This window comes from Perognathus longimembris, chromosome 5 (assembly GCF_023159225.1).
Source record: "Perognathus longimembris pacificus isolate PPM17 chromosome 5, ASM2315922v1, whole genome shotgun sequence".
In the NCBI taxonomy this organism is placed as follows: domain Eukaryota; kingdom Metazoa; phylum Chordata; class Mammalia; order Rodentia; family Heteromyidae; genus Perognathus; species Perognathus longimembris.
The window spans coordinates 74,211,026-74,236,387 of record NC_063165.1 but is presented as its reverse complement, the minus strand read 5'-3'; the positions used below and the strand labels follow the sequence as shown (position 1 = coordinate 74,236,387).

Below are 25,362 nucleotides of genomic sequence, written 5' to 3'. Positions count from 1 at the left end.
AACTACTTCCCTGGTGATGGAGAGTTGATGAAACAGGCTCCTGACACACAATGTTGGCTTCCTATGCAATTAAAACAAGACCGCTGGAATTTCCATTCAAAAACAGGATAAACAAGAAGAATCAGAGGTGATTATTTTTCTAAGCAGGGAAGGTTGGAGAGCTTCCTGTTTGAGTGTGTAAGCATTTTTTTCCAGCTGCATCATTGTTCTATGACACATAAAGCAGGACTGTCACCCACTTTGCTGTTATTTCAGGTTTTGAGAGAATCTAACAAATAATCTTATAGTCTTGAGTAGTTTTCCACAGACTTCAGACTCTTAACCATAGTTTGGTTTGAAGACAGACCTAGGTTTGGATACAAACTGTATCGATTGCTACTTATATTACATAATATTTTAACATTCCTAAGCGTTAGCTGATTTATATACGACATGGTGATAATACTAATTTCACGGTAGAGTTCTTATGAGAATTGAAAATAAGCCAGGCATGGGTGGCTCATCCCTGTAATCCTAGCTACTCAGGAGGCTGAGATGTGAGGATCATGGTTTAAACCCTACCCAGCAAGAAAAGTCTCTATGAATCTTATCTCCAACTAACCAGAAAAAAAAAGCTGGAAGTAGAGGTGTAACTCAAGAGGTAGAGTGTCAGCCTTGAGCAAAAAAGCTAAGCAAGAGCACAAAGCCCTGAGTTCAAGGCCCTAGTACCAGCACTCATGAGAGAGAGACAGAGAGAGAGACAGAGACAGAGACAGACAGAGAAGAAGAAGAAGAAGAAGAAGAAGAAGAAGAAGAAGAAGAAGAAGAAGAAGAAGAGGAAGAGGAGGAGGAGGAAGAGGAGGAGGAGGAGGAAAAGAAAAGAGAATTAAAGATAAAGGCTTAATGATTAGTTCACTGTTTGGCCTATAAGAGATCAACAAGCATTAACTATTATAATGATCACCATTATTTTTCATATAATCATTGTTATGTTATGATCCTCAATTAGAAGGAAAAGCCAGAGAACTGACAGGAAATTTTTAAATAATTCTGATAAGCAAGCCAGAGGTATAGTTCAAGCAGTAGACACCAGCCTAGCAAGCCCTGAGTTCAAACCCCAACAATGCTAAAAATAATAATAAAAATAGCTCAGTACCAGTGGCTCACACCTGTAGTCCTACCTACTCAGGAGGCTGAGGTCTGAGGATCACATTTCAAAACCCACCCAGGCAGAAATTCCATGAGACTCTTATTTCCAACTAACCACCAAAAAGCCAGAAGTTACATTGTTGCTCAAGTGGCAGAATGTCAGCCTTGAGTTCAAAAGCTCAGGGACACACACACACACACACACGAAGAAGTTTTAGCAAAATCTTTGAACTTAGAATGTCTGACTTCAAATCCCAGACCTATGTGAAGGTACTTAGTTAACTTCTTTGGTCCCTGGTTACCTCGAAGGCAAAACCCAGAGAGTAACAACAACACTGCATACAGATGGTTGTGAAAATTCAGTGCACTGATGTCCCTGATAAAAATCAAGCCCAGTGCAGGGCCAGAGCTGGAAGCACGTTTAAGAACGTTTCTCCTGGGTAAGCTCCATAGAGTCAGTCAATCACCTCCTAGAGATGAAATACAAGTGACATATCCTGATCAAGGGAGCCTGCCAACCCGTGCCTGAACCTCACATTTCAGCACCCCCATATAAAGAGGGCCCTGGGAGCCCCCAGTGAGCAGCTGAGGGCAGAGCGCTGGTTAGACAGGCTGGAGGGAGGACAAGGCAAGCCCTGGACCAGCAAATCCTGGTGGGTATACACGCCACGGACTTGTCGATGAGGTGGGAAGGGAGTAAGGACTATGCCGGACATGGAGTCGCCTGTGGCCAGTGCCTCAGCTTGATGACTCTGTCCCCTGGCTTTTGGGAGCCTAAAACTGCTGTGTCACAGAAATGCAAAGTGAAATCGAAAAGCTTCCTGAAACATGGGCAGCATTTTATCTCTGGCTGTATTTTGGAAAAACCAAAAGCAGATATCATTTGGACACAACATACTTTTCAACTGTGGAAGCAATATCGAAGGTATCCCCCATCCCGCACTGATGGCTGCCCCTCAACATCAGCTCCTGGCCAAGTCCATCCTCCTTTCTGCTCTTCTGAGGAGAGGGACCTGCGCGCCCCCTAGTGGATCACTGCCTGCTATTGCACTCCCAGGCTCTTTGTTTTGTTTATCAGCAGTCTGCAGTCAACCTCAAGGGTCCAATGCAAGGACATGCAGTTTGGAGATTTAGTAGCACCTAAAATAGAATATAGCACCTAAAACTAGTAAAATCGGAGCACCTGAAAAGCTAACAGCTTCAAAGTCTTTAATTCTGTGTATTGAAATCTCAGCTCTTTCTGCTCTGTCTGGTCTATCTCCATTAGTGTTCTTTCCCCCACAAATCTCATAATGCAAGATTGGTTTTTTGTTTGGGGTTGGTTTTTTTGGCGGGGGGGGGGGGGTTGTTGTCATCGTTGTCATGGGACTTGAACTCAGGGCCTGGGCGCTGTCCCTGAGTTCTTTGGCTCAAAGCTAGCACTCTACCACTTTGAGCCACAGTGTCACTTCTGGCTTTCTGGTGGTTAATTGGAGATGAGGGTCTCACAGTCTGTCTTGTCTCATCTGGCTTCAAATTGTGATCCTCAGATCTCGGCCTCCTGAGTCGCTGGGATCACAGGTGTGAGCCACGGGCATTTGTTGGTCTCCTCCTTCTGTTACAACCCTCACCCCAGGCTTTCTCACTTCCAAGCTCTTGCCTTGTGATTTCTGCCAAGCTGCCTGTCTGCTCTCAGCTGTAGGTGTGGCTGAGGAAACGGTCTGGCACAATCTGAGAAAGATTGTTTCAGCTGAGCAACCTTGGGACACTAGTGAAATCCCACTTTTGTAAATCCTGGTCCAGTTGCCAACGTTTATTCTTTTTTAGCTTTGGACTTGGCTAGAAATTCATCTCATTGATACCTTAAGGACTTTAGTGTGAAACTTTGCCACATCAAGAAGATAGTTCTATATCTCTGTAATCTCATCTGAGTATATTGGAAACCGTGTATACTGGTATTGGAACTAGGAAATTGGAAGGGAATACCAAAATTGAGAGACACAGGGTAAAAAAAGACAAACAATACTTGCAAAACTGTTTGGTGTAAGTGAACTGAACACCTCAGGGGGGGGAAAGGGTAAGGGGGAGGGGGGAGGTATGAGGGACAAGGTAACAAACAGTACAAGAAATGTATCCAATGCCTAACGTATGAAAGTGTAACCTCTCTGTACATCAGTTTGATAATAAAAATTTGAAAAAAAAAAAAGAAGATAGTTCTATCATCTCCCACCCCCCTCTGTGTCTCTGCAGGATTAATTTCCCCAAGGTATGACCCAAAACAAAGGACACTCAGAGATTAACACTCAAATGTAGCAGTCTGTTTCTAATACATCCCACTACTTGAATAGCTCTGAAGTCAATTTCTAGGGCAGTTGCTTTATAAACTGGAGATTGCAAGGTGTTTGCAAGTAAATGTCCAGAACCGAGTACAAAGCACAACACATAATATAAATGAATATATATATATGTATATATATATATATTCATTCCCCACCAGTCCTGGGCCTTAAACACTGGGCGCCTGGGTGTTGTCCCTGATCTCCTTTTGCTCAAGGCTAACACTCTTGCCACTTGAGCTACAGATCCACTTTCTTTTTTTTTTTTTTTTTAATGTATTTGCTTTTTGCTTGCATGGTACTAAGGATTCAAACCCAGAGCCTCATGCATTCTAGGCAAGCATTCCACCACTAAGCCACATTCCCAGCCCCAAACTATTTTTGTCAGAGCAAGTTCATGTACTGAATTGTGTCCCCACTCTCTTGCTCAGGTTCTTTTTTTTTTTTTTTTTAGTGCTGGTCCTGGGGCTTGGACACGGGGCCTGGGCGCTGTCCCTGAGCTTCTTTTGCTTGATGCTAGTGCTCTACCACTTGAGCCACAGAGCCATGTCTGACTTTTTCTGAGTAGCTTATCAAAGATAAGAGTTTCATGGATTTTTCTGCCAAGGCTAGCTTTGAACTGCAATCCTCAAATCTCAGCCTCCTGAATACCTGGGATTACAGGCATGAGCTACTAGCACCCAGCTCAGATTCATATATTAAAGTCCTAATTCCCAAGGTGACTATTTGGAGACAGGACTTTAGATGTGTAATTAAGATTAAATTAAGATATGGCTGGGAGTCTTGATAGGACTGCTGTCCTTCTGTGAAGAAGTAACACCAGAAACCCTTCTTCTATAAATGCTCACAGAGGAAGGGCCAGGTGAAGACACAGCAAGAACTGAAAAGAGGCGTTACCAGATAAACCTGTGGCACCTTTGAACTGTGGATGATGGATCTAAGTAACACCATCTTGTCTTCCCCACCATCTTGGCGTCTTAATAGATGGCGAGGAATTTTCACCCATTTCCAAGAACTCTAGGGGTCTTTCTTTAAACTAGAGCTGTGCTATGGGTTATTAAGCACTATAAAGGTGACATGTGTCCTAGGTTGTTTAGCTCCAGGAAAGTCTTGCTCCAGAGATTACTTGCCCATGATTGCCCATGACTGTTCTCCCTAAAATGCCTTTAGCCAGCTTACTTTGCTTCTGTAACACACGTTTCTAGTCCCCATACCATGTCACATCTGTCTTGACGTAGTTTGGGCCTTTATAAACGTTGTGCTGGCTACATTTGGGACTGCAGGCTTTGAGGGGACATGAGTCCATTGGCAGTTGCTGGCTTTGTAATTAAGACTCCTGATTTGACCTCTCAAAGTGTGCTGCTTCTCTGTGTGTGTCTCTCTCTCATGGAATTCCCATATAACACCTTCATCCTGGACTTCCAGCATCCAGAACTGTAAGAAAATAAATTACTGTGGTTTAATCCCTCAATCTGTGGTATTTTGTTTAGGAAAGCCTAGTACACAAACCAAACCAAAGGAAAGCTCTCTTCAGCGGAATGCCTACAACCAGCCCAAATCCTGTAATTGAAACTTAATCCCCAATTCATGTGAAAATGAGATTCTGAAGCAGCCTTTGGAAGGTAATTAGATGAAGCCAAAAGCATAGAGACCCTATGGTGATGGCTTCATAAAAGGAAGCATTTTTATAGAGCTTGCTCTCAACATGATACCCTTCCCCCTTCACTGTTGTGACATATCAAGATCTTCCTCCCTCCCTCCCTTCTTTGGTGCCAGACTTGGGGCCTGAACACGGCCTTTGCATTGTTCCTTAACTTTTTCTGCTCAAGGCTGGCGCTCTACACCTGGAGTCACCCCTCCAATGCAGTGTTTTGGTAGTTAATTGGAGATTAGAGCCTCACAGATTTTCCTGCCTAGCCTGGCTTCTAAGTGTAATCCTCAGATCGCAGCCTCCTGACTAGGTAGGATTACAGCCGTGAGCCACTGGTACCGTTTTTTGTTGTTGTTTTTCCATCAGAGACAGAGCAAATGCTCTTGGACTACCCAGCCTTCTGAAGGCTGAGTTAAACAAAACCTATTCTTTATTAATTAGATAGACTAGGGCTTCGCGGCAGGAGGGAGGGCAGAAAAGTAGTAGCACTGAGCCAGCTGCTTCTTAAGGAAATCTTTCCGTAGCCCCATCAGGACTGGTGCTCTACCAACTGAGCCACGCCTCCAACCCCAAGGATTGGCTATTTCTTCCCCACCCCCACCCCTTGTTATCTACTGCTGGGAAGTGTAGGGGTGAGCGCCCCACCCAGTGCTGTTTTCGGAACCCCCGCATTTCTGCAGCACTGGCTCCCGTGCTGCCCCCAGAGAAGGGAGCGGGAGACCAACTTTCCACCTGGAAGGTGAAGTCTGTCACCCCTCCCACTCCCCTGGCACTGCTCCCGAAAGCCTCCAGAAGGAAAAATTGCATTTCTCATCAAGAACTGGGTTTTAAGGGCCCCACATTTTGACCTGCGAGACTCGGGGTTGGGAAGCAGGCTTGCTATGCAGAACAAGCAAGGCCCGCCAGGCTCTCACACCAACCTATCCAAAGAAAAATAACCATGTGAGTGCAAAATACTCCCCCCCCCCACAGCCCCCTCCCCCCAATCGAACTTCCCCCATCTATAAAACTTAAGAAGAGGCTAAGTGTTAAGAGCGCTTGCCTTGTATACATGAGGACCTGGGCTCAATTCCTCAGCACCACACATATAGAAAATGGATAGAAGTAGTACAGCGGCTACAGTGGCAGAGTGCTAGCCTGAAGCAAAAGGAAGCCAGGGACAGTGCTCAGGTACTAAGTCCAAGCCCCAGGACTGGCAAAAAACAAATAGAGCCTAAGAAAGAGAGCAGGCACAATGCTAACTTTTACTAAGAATTATACAGAAAACCACTCCGAATGTGTTCTCTCCCTCTCACTGCGCCAAAAGCGAAGGAAGAACGATCATCAATGGCAAGAGGCAGATGCCCAAAAGCATCACCAAGTGCCAGCTTCACGCTCAGGAGAGAACACTATATCTCTTCATCGTGGTTCTCGGTGCTCTACACAATCAGTGGAGTTTCTCTAGTAACAAACTATAGAAATGATCCCTGAAAGTATAGTCTTAACGAATGGTTCCTAGTGCTTCCTTAGCAGAGGAAATTCACACACATTCTGCTGATGGTGAGTTTCTTTTTCTTTTTAAAAAATGAGATCATTTATCCAAAGTATACATTTACATATGTTTTCTAAATACATCTTTCATTACCATATTCACAGAGCATTTTGAAACTTGGAGGTTTTTAAAGACATTTCAAGCGTTTGCTTAATTAGCATAGAGTTGCAAAGCAGCCAATCATTGATCAGTTCCCTCCAGGCCCCGCCCTCGCATCCTCAAAACCTTGTAATTTCCTAATAGGTTGAAGTTTTGACTCCCTAAAGCAGTGATTTCAAAGGAAGATCTCTGGAGCCTCAGATGGGGACCTTAGGTTTTGTGTGGAAGGCGTGGAGGCTGGCTTCAGTGGTGGACTCCAGGTGAGTCAGCTAGCCGGTCCTGAGTTCAAGTCGCGAGGGCTCCATAGAGTGGTTGGAGCTTCCCCCAGCTTCCCAGTTTCCTCACAAAACCACAGATCCATGAGATGGACCCATGACAAAAATTTCAACTTGTCTGGCAAAAGGAGAGTCTCACCAGGTGAGAGTTCTAGCATAAATTAAGTGTCCTCTAACAAAGAGAAAGTAGGGAGACCGAGAGAGAAACATTTCCTGTTCTCCAAGCTGGGGGGAGGTTCCCTAGCTACCCTAACCCCTAGGCAAAGAAACATTGGATGTTTGGAGATTTGTCACAACCCATTGAAAAAGTAGGGACAATAGGTGAGCTGTAGGCCCTTCTCACTCTGCTCTCTCTAACCATTCATGGGGATTGCCCAGTTTTACCATTTCAAAGGAGAGGGTAGGTTTAGAATTAGCAAGCCCTACGGTCTCCCAGTACTTGTAACTTAGCATTTACATAGAAGGAAGTTTAATTCTTTTTGTTAGTTGCTGCCCGGTTCTTACTAAAGTCTGGCCCTTTTTATATTTATTAAAAACCATACAGCCAGGCTTGGAGGCCAACACCTGTAATCCTAGCTGCTCAAGAGGCTAAAATCTGGTGGGCGGGTGGGTATGTCCTGGGTCTTGAAGTTGGGGCCTTGGTGTTTCTTTTGTAAGGGCTAACCTGAGAACCTGAGTGACTAAATATAGTAGTAAGTTTTAGTGTTAAAATTATAACCGCTTCTAAACCCTGGTGATGACTCCATGCTAGAGGGCTGCACCCCCACCCATGAGACTAGTTTCTTGTAGCTTGACATTTAAAAATATAGGGAGCTCTTGTTCCCCTCTGTTCCTAGGTAGCAACCATGGTAAAGGAGAGTAAAAAATGATCATAGTCATAGACTATAGAGATAACCATAATAGTAGTAGAAATGCCATGGTAACTGTTGGGTTGGTCTACTTATGATTGAGTACTGGATTGTCTTAGCCCGCTCATGCTTGCTTAGTGGTAATGGGAAAACATGGTAGCAATTGTTAAAATAAAGTTGGTACTAGGTCAGCCTGACCACAAAATTCTACTTCTTTAAACGGCTTGCTTAACCCATTTGTGACTTGCTCTACCCCCTGCATTAACCCCTTGCATCAGTGCTACTTGACCACCTGCTGTCAGTTCCTGATACCAAGGCCAGTTCCCAGTATCAAAGCCAAAATAGGTAGATAGCCTATCAAGAAACCCCATGCTGGGGCTGGGGATATAGCCTAGTGGCAAGAGCGCTTGCCACTACATGAAGCCCTGGGTTCGATTCCCCAGCACCACATATACAGAAAATGGTCAGAAGTGGCACTGTGACTCAAGTGGCAGAGTGCTAGCCTTGAGCAAAAAGAAGCCAGGGACAGTGCTCAGGCCCTGAGTCCAAGGCCCAGGACTGGCAAAAAAAAAAAAGAAACCCCATGCTGGAATTTCCCTAGTGTGAGCCAATGGTATTAAAGGGCAGCTGTTGGCATTGCACTTGCAGTTATTTTGCTTTAAAAGTACCCTGTGAGATCAGGGAAGGGTCGCTCTCCAAGGGGGCGTCCCTGACAGGTCAGCTAGTGATCTTGATGCTTGATGCTAAATAAACTTTGTTATACTTTCCCATTGAGTCAGTCTCATTCTTTTGATCACAGACCCTATCACCTTGAACTCTTTGCTCAGAACTAGAGCAGCACCACTAGAGCATCAGCTCCATTTCCAGCTTTTTTTTTCTTGATAGTTAACTTGGAAATAAGAGTCTCACAGACTTTGTTACATGGGGTAGTGAGGTGCCAGACTTTGAAGTCAGACCCCACCACGTGAACCCCATTTTAGAATCGAACCCTGAGCCAATCAGATTTGTACCTGTGTTCTAATCTTGCTTGCACAGCTGATTGTTGTAACCTTGTTCTTTGCCTTTATAAGCCCTGTGTAATCACAGCTCGGGGCTTCCTCCTAACCTCCGCTGTGTCGGTGGGTAGGATGAGGCCCGAGTTGGCAACTCGTTAAATAAAGCCTTGCCTTACTTTTGCATTTCGGAGTGTCTGAATCTCGGTGGTCTTCTTGGGGGTGGTCTTGCGACTTGGCACAACAGTAGCTTTGAATTGCAATCTTCAGATCTCAACCTCCCAAGTAGCTAGAATTACATGTGAGCCATTGGTGCCCATCTCTTCTATTTGAAGCCTAAAATCTGGATGTTTTTGTTTATTTGTGTTTTGGTCATGAGGCTTGTGATTTGGGGTCCATGGATCAACAGGCAATGAGATCTCAGATTAGAAAAAAACTTTTTTTAAGACTTTTATTGAGCAAGAAAATACTGGCACAACAGGACTGCAGTTCCAGATCTCAAGATGCAGTCCCAGGGGCTCTGAGAAGGCTGCTTATGTACCCAAAACTACAGGAATTTTCCCTTTAAACTACAGGGACTTGTTACTTCTGAGAGGTGTGATCACAACAAACAGGTCAGGGCCTCTTGATCTTCACTGGAGATCACCTAACACCCAGGTGGCAAAACAGGAGGAAACTCTTGGGGTGGGGGTGGGGGGCTACAGGTGTGATAAATACAGAGCAAAACAAGTTCAAAGCAAGTTGGGTAAATACAACTACATAACTTTACAGCAGGGGCCAGCTCCAGAAAAGTTTTACATTGAACAATACAGAACAGTATTAGCAATACTTTGTTGTTGAAAGCTAGCATAGCAACAGATTAATTATCTTCATCATTTCACTTGAACTCTGGACTGGGCATTGTCCCTGAGCTCTTTAGCTTCAGGCTAGGGCTCTAGCAATTGAGCCACAGCATCACTTCCGGTTTCCTGGTTAATTGGGTATAAGTCTCATATACTTTCCTGCCCCAGCTGGCTTTGAACAGGACCTGGGCACTATCCCTGAGCTTCTTTTGCTCATGGCTACTGCTTTACCACTTGAGCCATAGCTTCACTTGTGGCATTTTCTATGTATGTGGTACTGAGGAATAGAACGCAGGGCTTCATGCATGCTAGGCAAACACTCTACCACTAAGCCACATTCCCAACCCAAGAATCTATAACCTTCTTACAATAATATTCCACATTGTTATTTAATCCATAGTTGGATTTTGTTGTTCTTTTGCCTTGGTTTTGGGTTTTGGTTTTGTCAGTTGTGAAGTTGAAACACTGGGCCTGAACTTTTCTGCTCAAGGCTAGTGTTCTACCACTTTGAGCCACGACGTCACTTCATTTTGGTGGTTAATTGGAGATAAGAGTCTCTTGGACTTTCCTACCACAGCTGGCTTGGAACCTCAATCATCAGGTCTCAGCCTCCTGAGTAGCTAGGATTACAGGCGTGAGCTATGGGCACCTGGCTAATACACAATTCTTAGATAAGCAAACTACCGATGTTGCATATCTATTTACTTAAATGGAAGGTTGATGGCCAGTTATGGTTGCCATAGCAACTGTATATGCACCCAGATAATTCTCATGCATCCACATTTTATTTCAGTACCTACTGATGAGGAAGATAGTTTTTGAAAACATGAACCAAAGACTCCTCTCTGAAGACCTGCATTTATTTATTTATTTTGTTGGTTGCTTGAATGCCAGAAATGGGACTCCTTTCTGTCCATTAGCTTTTTCCCACAGCTCTACTTCCGGCTTTTTGGTGCTTAAATGGAGATGAGAGTCTTTCCTGCTGGACTGGCCTGGAACCATTATGGCTCAATCTCAGCCTGTTTTGTAGCTAGGATTACAGGCCTATGCCACCAATCCCCAGCTTTTCCCTAACTTTAAATGAGCACTGAGAAAGGAAAAATGAAAACAAAACAGCAACAACAAACCACTGGAGCAGGCTTCTGCATAACTGAAGTATCTAAGTAGGCTGTGTCTGGCTGAGCGAAGCTTCTCCATCCATCTCGCTTGTGCTGCGACACAGCTGTTTTTTCTCTCCTATCATTGCAATAAAGGGTGACCTGCAACTCAGCCCTCCTCTGCTGAGGAGACACTGTGTTATTTAATATTTGTCACAGCTGGAGGACAAGGATTGGGTGTGCCAATTATAATACCAGGCACCACCCTCCCTGCCAGCCAAGCCTACGTGGGATCACTGCTGCTGCAATAACGAACCAACCTGAGATTTGGCCCACCCTTCTTGACCCTTGGGATTTTGTTGCCAGAGCTGGAAGATTTGAAACACATTGAAAAGAAACAACTGCATTCCAAACCACTCCTTTGGATAAAGTTTCCTTTCAAACAGTTTTAGCAAGCTTCATCAATATTTATGAAGTGATGAGTCCATATCACCACATTCCTCCTACCCACCGAGAGTACCCCATCAATTACAATGAAGCTGACTGCCTTGGCATTTAAAAAGTGAATGTAGGCCTGGTGCTGGTGGCTCACACCTGTAATTCTAGCTACTAATGAGGCTGAGATCTGAGGATCGTGATTGGAAGCCAACCCAGGCAGGAAAGTCCATGAGCCTTATTTTTTTTTTTTGCAAATCCTGGGGCTTGAACTCAGGGCCTGGACACTTCTTTTGCTCAAGGCTAGCACTCTACCACTTGAGCCACAGCACCACTTCCGGCTTTTCTGTTTATGTGGTACTAAGGAATCGAACCCCAGGGCTTCATGCATGCTGGGCGAGCACTGTACCACTAAGCCACACTTTCAGCCCACCAATTAGCCACACATACAAAAGAAAAGCCAGAAGCAGATCCAGCATTGTCAGGCTTTCCTCTCTCGTGGGCTATTATGTCCATGTGCATGGCTGAGGAACTGTCACTTTCTGGAAACTAAGGTCACTGGAACAAAAATGACTTGCAGCTTTTCCCTCCTTGGGTTTCCAGTTGGTGTCTGTGATCTCACCTCTGTGGCTCTTAGTTCAGGCTGCAATGTGGGCTCATCTGGGAACTTTGTAAACAAAATGGAAATATGGCCAAGCGCCAGTGGCTCACACCTATATTCCCAACTACTCCGGAGGCTGAGATCTGAGGATTTTGGTTGAAAGCCAGCTCAGGTAGGAAACTCTGTGAGATTTTTATCTTCAATTAGATACCCAAAAATCTGGAAGTGGAGCTGTGGCTCAAGTAGTAGTATAATAGCCTTAAGTAAAAAAGCTCAAGGACAGTGTCCAGGCCCTGAGTTCCAGCCCCAGGACACACATACACAAAGAGTGGCAGACATAGCACTTAGCAGATAACATGTGGCCCATCCTGGCACTTTGTATTCACATAGCACTTTGAGCTCCTGCTCAAACGCTTCTTGTTCCCATAATGCTCTGGGAGCTTTCTCAGCCAACATAAGCAGCCAGATGCTACACGCACAAGGCATCAAGCATTCTGTGTAAAGCCCAGGGAAAGAGATATGAAAGGAGACCCATACTATGCAAACCATACTCTGAGAGGACCCCTCTTTAGGCCTATCTCCAGATAAATGAAGAGTCTTGCTACTTTCACAGTTTCTCTTTCATTTTCAAGTAAACTCACTCTCTTTACCTTAAACACTGTTCTGCCTTTTAATTCTTTCACGAGCAAACAAGTTTGTACTTGTAGATGGCATAAATATAGGACTCTGTACCTTCTTCAAAGATCAACCCTAAATGGTTAAAAAAAATCTGTTGCAGGGGCTGGGAATGTGGCTCAGTTGTAGAGTACTTGTCTAGTATACACAAATCCCTGGGTTCCTCAGTACCACATAAACAGAAAAAGCTGGAAGTGGCGCGGTGGCTCAAGTGGTAGAGTGCTAGACTTGAGCAAAAAGAAGCCGGGGACAGTGCTTGTAAGGTCCACTCCTGGAAGGACTCTGTGCAGATGCCCCCTACCTGTTTAAGTCTGAGCCTCATACCTAAGTTACCTAGGTAACTGGAGGCAGTTACCTCCTCCTTCTCTGAGGTCACATCCAATCCACCTGGCCATATCTCCCACCTTTTCCTATATAATCCAGCTCAACACGGTCCCCGCTCTCTTTTCCTTTGCTCTCTTACTCTCTCTTGCTCTTTTCTGTCTTTTTCCCTTCTTCCCTTCCCCTCTGTCTCCCCATGCCTCCATCATGTGTGGGCTGGCAGTTTGCTCTCCCCCTAATAAACTCCTTTCTGCCTGAACCATGTGTTAGGTTTCCTTTCCTGTGAACCGTACAGTGCTCAGGCCCTGAGTTCAAGCCCCAGGACTGGCAAAGCAACAACAAAAAGTCTATTGTATTTTGACATCTAACTGGTACTGATCTTGCTGTGGTACTATGGGATGTCTCTCTGTTCCACACATACCACCCCCCTCCGTTAGAAGGATGTTAGGCCAGGAGGCAGATGTAAACAGTTAGAAGCAAAGGAAAGCAAATGACAACTGATTTGCAAGACAATCAAAATATTTGTTCACAAGTTTTTCTCACTACTAGGATCCAATTTTTCTGTGGGTGTGAAAAAAAAAGAGGAACGTAGACGGAACAAAAACTTTGCAGAAGGAAAAAAAAAAGGAAGGAAATGGAAGTTGGATGCAGGTGGCTCTTGCTTGCCATCCTAGCTACTCAGGAGGCTGAGAGCTGAGGATCAAGGCTCAAAGCCAGACAGGTCAGGAAAGTCTGAGACTGATCACTAGTTAACCACCAAAGTGCTGGAAGTGGAACTACGGCTCAAGTGATAGAGCGCTAGCCTTGAGGAAAAAGCTCAGGGATAGAGCCCAGATCCTGAGTTCAATTCCTGGGACTGATGTGTTGGGGGGGGTGTTATGCCCAGATTTCGGGGTCCCCAAAGACCACCAAGGAGCCGAAAGCTGCTGTAATCACATGAGAGTCTATTGCAAGCTCAAGCCTGGGCTCACGATCGTCACCGACAGAGAGGGTCTGAATCAAGAGCCCCGACCCTCCATTCAGCAGGGTTATTATAGGGTTTGGGGGAACATTCCATGGGTCCCCATCACACAGCAAATCATGTCACACCGTGGGAAAATCATAAAATACTCCTTAAGAATGATTGGCCTAATCAGTGGCAGGAACAGGCCTGGTGAAGGTGATTGGCTAGCTTATGGGGTTCAAAATGATTGGTTTAGACAAATGATCTGGGTTGCAAGGGTGTTGCCCGAGTCATCCTTACCTTGAGGGGAACATCTGGAACTTCAGGTATTTCCTGTTATTTCTTGATTACTGGTTATTATGAGAGTTTCACTGCCCAGAGAAGTCATTGACAGTCTCTTGATTACTTGGTCATTATGAGAGTTTCACTGCCCAAAGGGGTTATTGACCCTTCTCCTGGAATCTCTGCCCTTCTGTATTTTGTCACAGGGGCAGGTTTACGGCCTTCAGTCACATACCTGTTGGGAGTGGGCCTTATTTCTCAGAAGTGGCTACTCTCATTTATGAGGGACACATTAACCATGTTTCAGAAACACAAAACACACTGGCCACACTTCAATACCTTTCCTTTGTGTCACAATGGCTAAAACATTCTAACTTTAACTGGGCTCTGGTCAAATGAAGTCTCTCTGGCTACCTTGATTATTTTAGATTGCATGTTGCTCAGGCTCTTCACATTGACATGTTCTGTAGTTATTCCAGGAAGCTTCAGGGCCAGGTCAGGCCCAAGCTACAATATAGAGGTGCAACAGCTGTTCAGGTTCTTCAGCAGGGGAAATAGAGAATGAGGAAGGGAAAAAGCCAACAATTCCAGATAAGGTTGCAGGAGGAATTTCAAACTCCCCAGTCACCTGCCAAGTCTAGTTTTGGCTTCCAGAGCACTGTTAATGAGGAATCCATGTGAAATGCATAACATGGTCTCTTTCTGGATTAAACAGCCTGCGGATGTGGCTCACTTGCTGACATGTTGCTCTGTAATATGGAGGTCAGATCTAGCCAGTGCCATTATTGGCCATGTAGCAAGGTGTACTACCTGGCTTCTTGTCTTGATGGGTGTGCCTGGATTCCTAGAGGAAGTGAAGTCTCATTCCCAGGTGATGGGTGTTCCTGAATCCCTAGAGACAGGGGTGGGCACATGGCTTATAGGTTACTGAACCTGTCAGTCAAGTGCTTGGAACTGGGAGCTTCCTGTGACCCAGCCCTTTGACCTGACCCTATTTAGGGGCAGGCCAGATCAGGTGCCATTATGCCATGCCACATGTCTCTGTGTTCCTGTCCTGTGTCCTGTCTCCTGCCTTGTCTCTGGTCACCATGGTGTCTCAAATCAACCCTCCATTGGAGTTGGATTGGTTTGTTGTATGGTTTTTTGTTTCTTCCTTTTCTGGCCTATTTCCTAATAGTGTTAAGGGTATGTGTGGGCTGCAGGCCTTTGTAACAAGTGGCTGCCTGCAGACTGCTAATGCTTTAATAGAAACTCCAAGATTCGATCCTTCTATATTTGGCTTCTCGGGTAATTTACACATATATAACAGCTCTGTTCTGGGAACAACCTGCATAAGACCCAGCCACATCTGGGGGGCCACATTCTCCCCCTACATGCACACCCTGCAGCTGCTAAGTCCAAGCTCCAACAGCTCTCTGAAGACCACGCCCATCCTCATGTTAGGCCCAGACACCAGTTTCAAGTCTGACCTTCTCAGCCGTTCCAATCAAATGCAGCTTTTTTATGCGGAAAAACTTTTTTAAGAGATGGGAAGTGGGGGAGACATGCTGTTTCTTTTTGTTTAGTTTGTTTTTTGGGGCTTAACTCTGGGCCTGGGTGTTGTTCCTGGGGTGTTTTACTCGATGCTAGTGCGCTTGCCACTTGAGCTTCTAGATTTTTGGTAATTTATTGAAGATGAGAGTCTCACAGACTTTCCTGTTAGGGCTGGCTTTGAACGCCACTCCTCAGATCTCAGCCTCCTGAGTAGTTAGGATTATAGGCATGAATTACTGGCGCCTGACTAAAAACAGATTTTTAGTGAAATTGTATTTTTAAATTCTTAACAGGCTGAGTGCCACTGGCTCACGCCTGTAAGCCTGTAAGTAGCTACTTGCCCATAATCCTAGGTACTTAGGAAGCTGAGATTCCAGGAATGCTGTTCAAAGCCACAGAGCAGGAAAATGTGTGAGACCCTAATCTCCAATCAACCACCAAAAATCTAAAGCGGAAGTGTGGCTCAAATGGTAGGGCGCTAGCCTTGAGCATAGAGAGGCTCAGGGAAAGAGCCCAGGCCTTGAGTTCAAACCTCAGGACCAGCAAAAAAAAAGGGCAGGAATTTGATCCCCTCAGGGATTGCGCTCCAAATATTTCAGGGGCAAACAGATGAACTTTATTCTAAAAAACAACAACCAAAAAAACTAGTTAAGTTAAATGGGCTTTGTGATCCTTTGAAAACACTAATGGTGTTTTTAAGATCCTTTGTAAACCAGATGTTTAACTCCTCTTCTAATTCTCTTTGCTTGGGTGTTCCCAGGTGGCTGGGAACAGGACACAATACAGCCTTTCTGAAGAGTCATTCTCTTCCTGTCATTCTGGTTCCAAATAGGTCAGAAGCCCTTGAGGTGACTTCCCTTAGCATATTGGCCCTCTTGTTTCAAAGCAGACCACATGCACATTGAAATTAGTTATAAAAACTTATTTAAAAAAAAGTTAGAAAGAAACCAAGGCCCCTCTCCAACATTAAAAGAAGCCATCAAATTCCAGCTTCAGGTGTGTGTGTGTGTGTGTGTGTGTGTGTGTGTGTGTGTGTGTGTGTGTGTGTGTGTGTGTGTGTTTCTAGGGCCTGAACTGGGTGATATCCCTTTTTCTGCTTAAGGTTAGTGCTCTACCACATGAGCCATAGCTCTACTTGCAGTTTTTGTTGGTTGATTGGTGACAAGTGTCTCATGGACTTCTCCCCCTACTCTGGCTTCCAACAGAGATCCTCAGATCTCAGCCTCAGGAGTAGCTAGGATTATGGGCAGGAGCCACCAGTACCTGGTTCATGGATATTTAGACCTAGAGGGGAGTTCTTGGTGGAGCAACTTGTCATTTTATCATGACCTAAATTCCCTCAGGGAGAGCTGTTAGCTTGACAGCACCTTTTCATATGCACACCCACCAATTTAGAGCCCCTTAATTCCCCAGCATCTCCTTCCAAATGCTTTTTCTGATGTCCTAACCTGAACCATTACCCACCTACTTTAATCACCCTACTGGCAGTCAGCTCCAGACAGCCTTCCTTCTAAGGTTTTAGAACTGGTGGATGTAAAAACTTTTCTTCTTGACAGTCATTTGCATGTCTGCAGGGCTCCCCACACCTGATAGGACAGATCCTGGCTCCTCTTAAAACACATTGAAACCACTGGGAGACTCAATGGAAACAGCGGGTTGCTGACTATGGCCCCTAAACCTAGCTAATCAGGAGACTGAGATATGAGGATTGCAGTTCAAAGCCAGTAAAGTCCTTGAGACCACTCTCTCCAATTAATCACCAAAAGCCCCGAAGTGGAGCTATTGCTTAAGTGGTAGAAGGATAGCCTTGTAGGAAACACCCAAGATCCCAGACCCCCTACTACTAGTACTCCCCTGGAAAAAAAAAAAATCCCCCCAAACAGTTTTTTCTTGGCCAATAATAAGCCCCAATTGCCTAACTCATATACAATCTGAAAAGCAGAGCACTGCCTCATCTCATAAGTTCTGTTAGGTAAGTAATCTCTCTCTTTTCTCTCTTCTTTCTCTCTCCCCCTCTCTCTACATCTCTCCTTTCTTATTTCCCAGCATGTTCCTACTAATCACAGAACCTTCATTTGTAATTTCTTTTCTTTTTTTAGATGTCTAAAACTTGCTCTGGGTATTCTGTTATTGAGAATGTAGGTTTTACCCTATACCCATTAGTGTCCAACCAGAATGCTATGCGAAGAGATGATTCTAATAAATGTAAATATAAAATAACACCTCCTGAGCTGGGCACTGGTGGCTCATGCCAGTAACCAATCCTAGCTACTCAGGAGTCTGAGATCTGAGGATTGAGGTTCAAAGTCAATCCAGGTACCACCGTGAGACTCTTATCTCCAATGAACCACCAGAAAACTGGAAGTGGATCTATAGTTCAATGTGGTAGAGTGCTAGCCTTGAGCAAAAGAAGCTCAGGGACAGTGCCCAAGCCCTAAGTTCAAGCCCCAGGAATGGGGTGGGGGGGTGGAAGCTCAGGGACAGTGCGTATGCCTCACAGTTGACAAAAACAAAAAAACAAAAAACAAAAAACAGGGCTGGGGATATGGCCTATTGGCAAGAATGCTCGCCTCATATACATGAAGCCCTGGGTTCGATTCCCCAGCACCACATATACAGAAAATGGCCAGAAGTGGCGCTGTGGCTCAAGTGGCAGAGTGCTAGCCTTGAGCAAAAAGAAGCCAGGGACAGTGCTCAGTCCCTGAGTCCAAGGCCCAGGACTGGCCAAAACAAAAAACAAAAAACAAAAAACAAAACCCTAGGAGTTATTAAGTAGGTAGTCGATGATTGAGAATACCAGGAGGTATTCAGGAAGTAGAGAGAACTTTATTTTGACCAGCTTCTGACTGGCTGCCAAGTCCCAGGCCATGTAGCAGGATAGAGTCACCCCTGGGCAATGCCCTATCAAGGGCAGGGGCTGGGAGGTGTGGCCAGGTAGATTAGGATGTGACCTCAGAGAAGGGCAAGGTAACTTAAACTCACAGGGGCATCTGCATGGAGCCCTGGGGATTGGGGGGGGGGGGCGGGGATCCTTACATGTAATAAGCCCTTGCTTCACAGGGAAGCTTAGGATTCTTGACTGAGACCAAAGACAGGCCAGCGACTTTTGCTTCTGGTGCTTTTGTAACCATGGCAACCAGGACTGTCACTGCTACTGGCTCCCCTCCATTTAGCATCCCTCACACACCAGAGCTGATGCTAAGGGCCTTGAACACAATGCACGGAATGAACCTAAGAACTGGGCAGGGTACTTTGTATTATCTCGTTGTGAAAGATGAGGAAAATTAATCCTTGACTCCCTGATGGGTTTCTTGGAAAAGGCTACTCCATGCTCCTTTCTTTCAATAGACCCCTCTCCCAAACTGTAATATATTTGCCTTCTTCACCTAGGAATAAATAAGTAGGTTCTGATCTAATAGAGCTTCATGAAAGTTTCCAAAATCTCTTTTGAGTCACAATCTTGAGAATCCACTGGAGGGAATACACATAAGAAAACACAGCGCTGGTGCTGATGGCTCATGTCTGCAATTCTGGCTTCTTGGGAGGCTGAGAATTGTAATCTGAAGTCGGCTTCAATTATCTATATCAGGACACTCTATATCAAAATAATCAGCAAATCTGAGGCATGGCTAAATAGGTAGAGCATCAGCTATGAGAAGAAAAAAAAGGAGCCTATCCAAAGTTCAAGGTCCTCAGTTCAATCCCTGGTACCAGCATAAAACAGTAAAGAACATTTTTACATTCCACTTTAAGGAGCTCATGATCCCCAAGAATAAAACTTCTGTACTTCACGATGCAGAAAACCAGGAGTGAGCGGAGGCACAGGTGGCTCACACCTGTAATCCTAGCTACTCAGGAAGCTGAGATCTGAGGATCACAGTCCAAAGTCAGCCCAGGTAGAAAAGTCCATGAAATACTCATCGCCAAATACTTACCAAAAAGCTCCAAGTGAAGCTATGGCTCAAGTGGTCGAGAACTAGCCTTGAGCAAAGAAGCTCATGGACAGTGCCCAGGTAGAGAGAGAGAGAGAGAGAGAGAGAGAGAGAGAGAGAGAGAGATGATCACAAAGGAGGACTTTCTTCAACTTCAAGCTGACTTTGACCTGCCCTTCCCTTCCCAACACCAACCTGAAGTGTTTCCCTTAGCCATTTTCGTGAATATTTGATTTTTCAAATATTTATACTGATAAAAGATTAAACAAACCCTAAATATTCAAAATATTCCCTTGCACCAGGGAACATATAGAGTTTCATATTTTTTTTTGTTTTTTAGCCTTGGCCATCAAAGAGATTTTCTATTATTAATAAACAATATTACTCCAGAGTAGTGAACAACTCAAGAATACTTGTTTCTCTTGGTATATGAGTGAAATGAGATACTTAAAGCAAAACAACAGTATGTGCCCCCTCCCCGACTTCCCTGTTTCTTGATATATGAAGAGATTTGAGCTGTTGACAAAAAACACAAAAATGAGAAACGGAGAGTTTGGTGGTTCCTTTAATGCCAAATACAAAGGGAGAAAAGTGAGACTAAGAAAAATGGAAAACCCAGTGCCAGTGGTTCTGTAAAATGGAGGTCAGATTTGGCCAGCGCCATCATTGACCACATGGAGAGTTGCACTCCTTGGCATCTTGCCTGAATTCCTAGATGAAGGGAAGTCCCATCCCCAGGTGATGGGTGTTCCTGAATCCCTCAAGACCTGGGTGGGCACTTGGCCTATAGGTTACTGAACCTGTCAGTCAAGTGCCTGGGACTGGGAGCTTCCTGTGACCCTGCCCCCTGACCTGTGGGTCAGGCTAGCTCAGGCGCCAGCACCCCATGCCACATGTCTCCATGTTTGTGTCCTGTGTCCTGTCTCCTGTCTCAGCTCTGGTCACTATGGTGTCCCAAGTCAGCTCTCCATTGGAGCTGAGTTTGTTGGTACTATTCTTGTTCTTCCTTCCCGCTCTGGCCTGTTGCCTGGTAGTGTTAAGGATAAGCCTTTTTCTGGGAATATGGCCTAGTGGCAAGAGTGCTTGCCTCCTACACATGAAGCTCTCGGTTCGATTCCCCAGCACCACATATATGGAAAATGGCCAGAAGGGGCGCTGTGGCTCAGGTGGCAGAGTGCTGGCCTTGAGCGGGAAGAAGCCAGGGACAGTGCTCAGGCCCTGAGTCCAAGGCCCAGGACTGGCCAAAAAAAAAAAAAATTATAAGCCTTTTTAACAACTGGCTGCCTGCAGACTGCTAATGCTCTAATAAAACTCCAGGACTTGATCCTTCAATATGTAGTTTCTCAGATCATTTACAATGTAAGAGTTCATGCCTGTAATCCTAGTTACGCTGGTGGCTGAGATCTGAAGATCACTGTTTGCAGCTAGCAGGGGCAGGAAAGTTCATGAGATACTAATCTTCAATTAATCACAAAAAGCTGGAGATGGAGCTGTAGCTCAAAGTGGTAGAGTGTTAGCCTTGAGCAAAGAAGCTCGGGGACAGTGCCCAGGCCCAGAGTTCAGGTCCCATGACTAACAAATAAGAACAAACGCTGAAGCTCTGTGATCGCTAACTCCCGTGGAGGTATGTATCTGTTTTATGTCAGAGTCAAGAAATTTAGTAAAGACTAAAAAAACAAGAGGCTTAGGCTTAGAAATGTTGTTTTCATAAAGAGTTTGTTTGCCTTGCTTTTAAGACTTCTTGAGTGAATCAATCATTTGGGGTTGTATTTTATTAATTCACCTTATACAAGTCATGAAAATGTTTTTACAATCTGTGGCTGTGGGTAGCCCACATATAATGAGCTTCCTTCTTCAGATAAAAATGGAGGAAAAGAAAAAGAAAGGAAAGCATAGATTTTTTTTTGTTTTATTTTTCAGAGCTAAGGATCGAACTCAAGGTATTTACCTGGCAAGTATTCTTCCACTGAGCTAAACCCCTAACCCAAGCTTTGTTTATTTTTATTTTTCCCTTCCCCAACCCTGCCATGGATTCTATGAAAACTGAGATCAATTGCTGCCTCTGGCACCCAAGCCCTTGGTTTTGACCCAATGTAAAAATGGAGATGAAAATTACTTGGAAGAAATTTACATGATAGAAATTTGTCATATTCAGCTTGCACATAGTTGAAACAATTTTATCACAAGAATTTCTTACAGTTCCTGGGGACCTTTATTATGTGTACTAATGGAACAATTTTGGACAAAGGCAGGAATTGGATTCTAAAAGAAAAAGCTCCATTATGTATGCTAAAGGAAAATGTAAGGCATTTACTAGTGAGAAAGATGATATAACATTTTTACTTCTCTACTTTTGAATAACTAATACACTTACATAGTTTAAAATTTGTATAGTACAAAAGGCTAAGGTGGGAGAATCCATTCACACCCCTGTTCTCTACCTGCTAGATTTTCCTGGTCTACCAGTCTCTTATATTCTGTCCCATACAGATTATACATAAATAGGCAGCACACATGTGCTAGTAAACTCTATTTTAATGCGAATAAGGATGGATTGTTTTGCAATGTCACTTCAATTTTTTTTTTTTTGAGACATGGGCTTATTAGGTAGCCCAGACTGCCTTCAAACTTGCATGCAGTTCTCCTGCCTCAGCCTCAGTGCTGGGATTACAAGTGTATAATTGGATTTGAGCTAGAGTCCAAAAAGCGTGTCTCTTTAATGTTTTGTCTTGGCATTGATACAGAACTTTCTAGTTTTGCTTCAGGCAGGCAGAGCCAACAGGCGCATTTGACTCAGCCCCAGAGGGCTCCATGCAGATGCTCCCACCTAGTTAAGTCTCCACCCAGTTACTTGGGTAACCAACAGACCTGGAGGCAGTTACCTCCCCCTTCCCTGAGGTCACATCCTAATCCACCTGGCCACACCCTCCTGCCCTTGCCCTATATAAATCAGGGCTGGGTGGGGGTCGCCCTTCTCTTACGCCATGCATCACCTCGGGCACAGGCCAGTAGTTTGGTAATAAACTTTTCCTAACACCTACCACGACTGGTGTTGCAGCTCAGCAACAGACAATGCCTGCCAGTGTTGCAGTTCTACTGCTGGTGCTGCTGTGGCCTCCTTGGTTTCCTATCTCTGCAGAATGAAGTCCAGGACAATGGAGGATAAGTGTGAAGAACTTGATTCAGAAGACAACTATATAGCTCAATGACCACTGCTGTTTCTATGCCAGTTGTCCACTTTCTTCTTCAGGTAGCTCTCGCTGTGTCTCTCTTCCCTCCACTGCTCATTCCCTATCTGCTTGGCTCTATCTCTTTCACTGGGGACTCTAAGGGTTCTTCTACCCAAGATGTGCTCTATTATAATTAAATGTTTTGGAAGGTAATACCTGACTGGTTAGGTCCCACAATCCCACAACATTCTAATTGATTGTTAATTCCTAATCAGGTCCCTTCTCAAACCCTCTCCCCAGGGTCACAGGAGGCCTCAAAACCAGGAGGAACTGGGGCGGGGCAGAGGCAAGGTGTTATGAAACAAATGTCTCTTTTGCATCTTACTTCCTCTTGCTAGGCCAAGATGCTGTCCAGGAGCCCTGAGTCTTAACTAATTAATATTCTCTACCAGTATGGAAAGAATTTGCTCATATAGGATCTCTACCTTTAAATCATGCTCCAGTGGCGGCGCTTCCCGCTGACCTTGTTTGTACCCATTTCTTTCCCTTCATTTTTTTCTGCATCTGCTTTCATTCCAAGTCTTCTCTTCTTACATTAAGGAAGACCATCCCTTTGTGCTGTAGTGACTTTATGCATGTAAGAACTCTAACAATAGCGGGCCAGAAGAAAATTCCTAAGGTTGGGAGCCTGCACATTTTTGGAGACAGATGGGCAACAGGAAGTGAAGATCAAGAAGTAGGGACCAGACAGGAAATGGAATCATTACTTAAAACAAAGGCAACATGAAAGAAGTGAACATTTGCAATAGCCTAAAGGTCTTGAGTGGTAACACCAACCAAAGCTATGTGGGGAATGGTCACCACAGAGGCTGCTGATAATATCGAAGCAGTAGGAATGGATTATGCTGGATGTGCACACTAAAATGTGCATGGTTAGCAGTGTGTTGCAAACCACCCCGGAGTGCCTTGTCCTGCCCTGGCAGGGAGCAAAGCAATGATGGAGACCAGCCAGCCCATGGAACTGGCTTGGGGATTCCAGGGTACCTGTTGCCTCATGCCAGCAACAGATCCAGAGGGTCCCATGAACAGGGCCTTTATTTATTATCAGACAGGAGAGCAAGTGCAGAACCCAAGGTAGCGGTCCCTTTGTTGCCACATCAGAGTGGGGGAAACAATCCTAGGATTGGTGACTTCCTATAAACAGGAGGTGAAGGTGAGCAGCAAACAAAGACAATTTGGATAAGCCCCTGCCTGGCTTCAAGGTGTGGGGAAGTTCAGAAGCTGAACAGTTTACACCTAGGGTGGAATTTGTGGCCTTTGTAATGGTAAGGGCAATAGATCTTTCTCAGGCCACTGTCTGCCTTCTGAGAGAAAGAAAGGCATTCCAATTCTCTTTGGCAGACCTCAGGGCTCCGCACTTACTTTCCCACAGCTGTGGAAACCCTTATTCTCTCTAGTCATGTGAACATGACTTGATAAATTTCTAGGAGCCAATTTAAATTAAAAAAAAGAAAAGCTAGGCACAGGTGGCTCCCACCTGTAATCCTAGCTACTCAGGAGACAGATCTCAGGATCATGGTTTGAAGTAAGCCTGGGCAGGAAATTCCATGATACTCTTTTTGTGTGTATGTGTTCCAGTCCTGTTGCTTGAACTCAGGGTCCAGGCAGTCTATGAGCTTCTTTTGCTTAAGGCTAGCATTCTACCACTTGAGCCATAGCACCACTTTCCACTTTTTCTGTGTATGTGGTGCTGAGGAATTGAACCCAGGGCTTCATGCATGTAGGCAAACACTCTATCACTAAGCCACATTCCCAGCTCCTCCACGATACTCTTATATCCAATTAACCCAAAAGCTGGAATTGGAGTTGTGACTCAAGTGGTAGAGTGTTTAAGCAAAAGAAGCTTAGGGATAGTGCCCAGGTCCTGAGTTCAAGCCTCAGGACCAACACTCACCCTACAAATTGTCTAAAAACTCCAATTATTTTAAAGAAACAAGGATGTAAAAAAGTGATATATTATTTATAATAGCAGAAGTTTAGAAACAATCTCAGTAACTAATAGGTGATTAGTGGAGTAAAGTTTGGTATGTTTATAAACTGAAATACTATTGGAACTAGAGTCTCAGACTTTAGGTCCAAACTCAAAGTCTTCCACATGCCATGTCAGGTCTGTCCACTTGCTTCTATTTTTTTTTGCCAGTCCTGGGCCTTGGACTCAGGGCCTGAGCACTGTCCCTGGCTTCTTCCCGCTCAAGGCTAGCACTCTGCCACTTGAGCCACAGCGCCGCTTCTGGCCGTTTTCTGTATATGTGGTGCTGGGGAATCGAACCTAGGGCCTCGTGTATCCGAGGCAGGCACTCTTGCCACTAGGCTATATCCCCAGCCCCCCACTTGCTTCTATATAGCAAATAAAGACACACAATGAAGGGCAGAGATTTTTACATGGCCCCAGATGCTGACCATCTTCAGCAGGATTAGAGATTTGTTATTGGTTAAATAGGAGAATTGGAGGCAAGGTAAGAAGAAGGTAGGTACAGTTAAAACAGCCCTCAAAGATATGTTCAGGGGTAGCCAGGGGTGGTCAAGAGTAATGTAGGAGGTGGTCTGAAAGTCCTTCATGTCAGGATTGGTCAGCTGTGGCCTGTTTATGATGCTAGTCATTGATACCTGGTCTGATCTCCTGTCTGCTCAT

The 25,362-nt window shown here is 44.8% G+C and overlaps 1 non-coding gene across 1 annotated transcript; it reads right to left on the bottom strand.

Moving 5' to 3' along the window:
• Window positions 1-6,359: 6,359 nt before the first annotated feature.
• On the bottom strand, window positions 6,360-6,576 carry LOC125352123. Its single transcript, XR_007211121.1, has one exon. It is a non-coding gene; the product is annotated as a small nucleolar RNA U3 (small nucleolar RNA).
• Between the last annotated feature and the right edge of the window lie 18,786 nt (window positions 6,577-25,362).